The sequence below is a fragment of the Anarrhichthys ocellatus genome, unplaced genomic scaffold (assembly GCF_004355925.1).
Source record: "Anarrhichthys ocellatus isolate YVR2014 unplaced genomic scaffold, GSC_Weel_1.0 scaffold37, whole genome shotgun sequence".
Classification (NCBI taxonomy): Eukaryota; Metazoa; Chordata; class Actinopteri; order Perciformes; family Anarhichadidae; genus Anarrhichthys; species Anarrhichthys ocellatus.
Genome location: NW_022280067.1, coordinates 2,659,580 through 2,664,064, shown reverse-complemented (window position 1 = coordinate 2,664,064; position 4,485 = coordinate 2,659,580). Strand labels below are relative to the sequence as shown.

Sequence of the window (4,485 nt, the reverse complement as noted above, 5' to 3'; positions counted from 1 at the left end):
TTAGACAAGGCACTCTTTCACCCCGCTGCTTGTTTCCTCGACCAGAAAACTCCCTCTGGAGAGTTCGTTAGATGAGTCGTCCAAGGTCATTTTAGGTCGTTCAGTATATGAAACTAACAATCTGAAAAAAACTGATTATGACATTCTTAGTTTTATTCAAAAGAATTTTACTGATCAACAAAAGCTATTAAAGTTAGAATAAGTACTTTTTGGTCCAAATACAGTTCAGTAAACCACAGCAGCAGTTGTGTTTCTGGCCCTTGGTCCAACATTCACTCTCATTGTAACTATGCGTTGGTCTCCGCCTGCTGCTGAGGGAAATGTCTGCCTCTTTAGCCTCGCTAAATCTGTCCGTGTTTTCTGTTTGTTGCTGAGCAGACGGCGTAAAGATGTTATTTTTCGAGCTTCTTTGGTGAACATACCTCCCGGCTGTGGCTGAAAACAACGCTGGTGACAACTGTGTGAGCGTGAACCAGAACGGCTCTGTAGAGCTCAAGGTGCAGGTGATGACTGACACCTTTCACAATACACAGTCATTTGATCCATTGAGAACATAAAAATATTGATTAAAGTAAATCGTAAGTATTTCTATTAAAGTATATTAAAAGTAGACAAAACCAAGCTCAAGACAATTTCAGTCCCAAACTTTAACTACAGGATTACTTAAACCTACTTCACATACAAAATGACCATATGTATAGCAATCATTCACCATCTGTTGCCTTGAATCCTTGAAGAAAATTAGTTTTTCTAACATACCTCCACAGTGAACGAAGAATCAAAAAATGGAGAAAAGTCTTGATCAATCAAAGTTAGTTTAGAACATGTTTGGCGCACTACACGTCCGGACTCAACTGGACCTGCAGCGCATGCGTGAGACGGAAGTGTTTTAAATCGTGTCATGTTGGTGAAGATACGTGTGATTAGGAAGCAGTGAGCATAAGGCTGGTTAAAGGAGACTTGGATTATACTGCTGATGTTTTTATATATTTTTGCTGTTGTTAAACCTGGAACCCCATTTACTTTACCTCATCGAGGATTTACTCTGTTTTCAGATGCTCAGTTCTCCGGGAAGGCATGAGAGAAAAAGCAAAGTTTCCTTCAAGAATTCAAGATGACACACGGTGAGTAATTGATATAAAATCGGTCATTTTGTGTAGTATTCCTTTAAATAGTAAACTTACAGCAATAAAGTAAACTTTGTTTTTTACAATATCAACAGATCCCCTATCAGCCTCAATCAATGGTTCTCATCAGGATTTCACTAAAAAGGAATAAGTGTGATTTATTTATTTTTTTCTGCATGAACATAAACAAGCCACTCACAAACTCACAGTGATGGTGTCCAGCAGAGATGTTGTATAGAGCTCCGGGTTCAGGAGAGCAGCTGCTGAGGGAAACAAATTCTATCAACACTTCCTTGGCAACCTTGAAACCCAAGGTTTACCCAATATGACCGTGAATATTTTAAGACTCTCTGCTGCTGGAAAAATTACACATGAGATATAAAGATGTCTCTTTCAGAATGTTATTTCGTGCATGCTGGGAAGTATCAACAGGGTGCCAGCCAGAGAAAATATCAAAACGACAGAAGTGGAGGCAGACTCTAATTACAAATTGGATGTGTACAAAACCTTGATGGTGTCGCTGTGAGAAGCAGGAAAACACAAACTCGTCGCAAATATTTCAACCTGCAGAAGCACATACAAATCACCATGAGAGGGTAAACACAAGTTCACGACTTTGCTTTTACAATGCACTGTAAGGCGGCTTTGTGAGAGTAAACCACGCAACAACAATCAAGCCGTCAATCATAAGGCGCTGTGTGTTTGAGTGCGGCCCATTGGTGGTCTTTGCCCCCTCGTAGCGGGGGGGGGGGGGGGGTTGCTGCAGTGTAACAGGCCCCTGCATGGACACCAAAGACGATGGTGTCAAACAGGCGCCAGCTGGTCGTGACTACTGTAATCTCTGCCATTGATTAAATGGGTTCCCAAGTCTTAGGGGGGCACCGGAGTCCTGATGGGGCAGGACCACAGTGGAGGGCAAATGGATGAACACACCCTGGGCTGCTTTCTGATGTCGTCTGATGGGGCTGTTGGTGTGAAAGACATCGGCGTTGGCAGCCCCAGAGAGATATTACCTGCTGTGTGGGTCTATAGGACAAGGGGGAATTTCTAAAGACGGCGGCTGGATGGGTAGTGTGAATAGAGGTTTAGAGAAATACTGACAAAGCGTAAGAGTGAGCAGGCAGCGACTGCTGGGTGCCGCCTTTCTACAGAGCCATTCAGAAATATTTCGAATACCTCTGAATACCTTGACTTACGTATATTGACAGATGAGCAAAGAAAACACAGGGGGGAAAAAAGCAGGTCTCTAATTCAGTTTTGTCAGTGCAAACATGAAATATCAAAGTCCAAAAATGACCTCTTTAGTGCCCTGAATTCAATGCAAAAGACTTATGCAAATTGTGACTGAGAGGATGTTTTTCAGGCAAAAGGAACATTTCTAAATTGGTGAAATAGTATCGTTAATACACATATATTTAAATGCATTTAATGGCTCATTGATATTTACAGTGGTAGTGAAATGTAGGTTTCCTGATCAGACTAGGATCCATTGTATTTAACTTGCATATAAAGTACATTGTGTTTGCTTTGCTCAACAAACTACTGGACAGCAGTAAATGTACCTCTGATAAATGCTACGTTGACAGACTACTGGTCTGTAAATGCAAACACATTTAGAAAGAAACGTTAATACCGCCTGGATTACATTTGTAATCACCACAGAATGGAAATGCTATTAATTATTGTACATTACTGCAACCATCAGCAAAATGTTCACTGGCAGCGTATTATGTTTTTCAACAAAATTTGATTTTGCAATACGAAATCCACTCTCAGCAGCTACAGCATGATTACGCTACACCACAATCTTTCCCTCATCTTAAACCCAAACAAGCTTCTGTTGCCAAAATCGTACCACACCCCAGGTTTCAGGATGCAAACTCCAGTCACTTGTGTCAAAGTCCTGCATTTAGTACACCCATCATGCACCCCGACCTCCTCCATGTACAAGAACATGACACTTTGTTCCCTATAGAAAGCCTGCTGAACGTAACTGCCGAAACAAATTAGTTTTATACACTTAATTTCTGAGAGATCTTCTTTGTCTGTTATCTGTATAGAATTGAAAGATTAACATCTAAATCTGAATGAAAAAGAAAATTGTGATTTAGACAGCAAGTTGCACTACGTCTCAGAGATAATATCACAAGATTATTATCAATGATGATTGAAACTAACAGAATACAGCACTCCAGCACTGAATAGTGTTAATAGGCTCTCTTGAAGGGCGACTGATCTGTCCCCAAAAATCTTGAAAATAATTATACGTAATGGGCATTTTGTGATACATAACTTCTATCATATCCTCTTTCTAAAAACACCAGCAGAAGGTTTCCACTCCAAGACAAGACAGTCTTCAACAGCCCACAGCCCCTTGCATACCCTTGAGCTATTACGGCCTGTAATTGATGCACATTATGAAGTCATATTTTCACAGCAGAGAGGGGAAAGCTAATTATGAGCTGAAATCAAATATAGACGTCGAGTGAAAAGGCAATATGTCACCGTGAAAAATAGAGTAATAATAACCCCGCCGTAGGATTTGACTGTTTTTTAGCTTGAGAATGAGTGTGGCTAAAAATGTCATTTAACAAAACGTCTGAAATTCAGCGTCTGAAAATGTGAACAGGAAGGTTTTAAAAACAGTACAGGTCCGTTTTCTGAGAGCCAGATATTATCTGCAGTGAGCATTTGTATTGATCAACACACCCCATCAAACCACAGATATTGATGTTATTTTTTGCCGTGGAGCAGTAAAAGCCTTACTTATTGCCCCCTTAAAAAATAAACTGCATCTACAGTATGGTTTGATGTCCTAATTTACACAGCTATGGCACTCAACAGCCAAACAATTTCGTCTGGAGAGCACACTGGTGTGAGCCAATACATCACACCACCCTGCTGACTTGAAATTCGAGTGATGGCGAGGGCTGATGTGCCCGGGGGGGGGCAGTTTTCCTCAGGGCTTACCTAGGCCGTCGGAGGCAGCGGACGACAGGCTTCTCCATCTAACGGCCTTTCGCTCTAATAACTGCAAGTCCCATCTCAGAGAAAGCCCGCCGCGTGACTGATCAATGTCGACAGGTAGTTTCAAGGCCGCTGCTCATATCGCCCAGAACAGGGAGCAGCACATTTTCCTGAGGGCTCAGCTGTATCTGTTACATTAGATAATAAACTTTATTTGCGTAGCACTTTTCAAAATGCAGTTACAAAATGCTTTACAGACAATAAAACCAGGGAGGTATCCGTTTAAAAAAACAGACGTTTATGCTTTTTTTAGGGGGGTATATTAATGCAGATACAATTTTGTAAGCACAGCACTTTTAAAATCATAAAGCCAAACATTTCAACCATAATT

At 41.0% G+C, this 4,485-nt stretch overlaps 1 long non-coding RNA gene across 1 annotated transcript; it reads left to right on the top strand.

Moving 5' to 3' along the window:
- Window positions 1-438: 438 nt before the first annotated feature.
- Window positions 439-3,747, top strand: LOC116394108 (uncharacterized). The gene is made up of 3 exons (XR_004213435.1): window positions 439-503; window positions 1,056-1,124; window positions 1,223-3,747. It is a non-coding gene; the product is annotated as an uncharacterized LOC116394108 (long non-coding RNA).
- The last annotated feature ends 738 nt before the right edge of the window (window positions 3,748-4,485 follow it).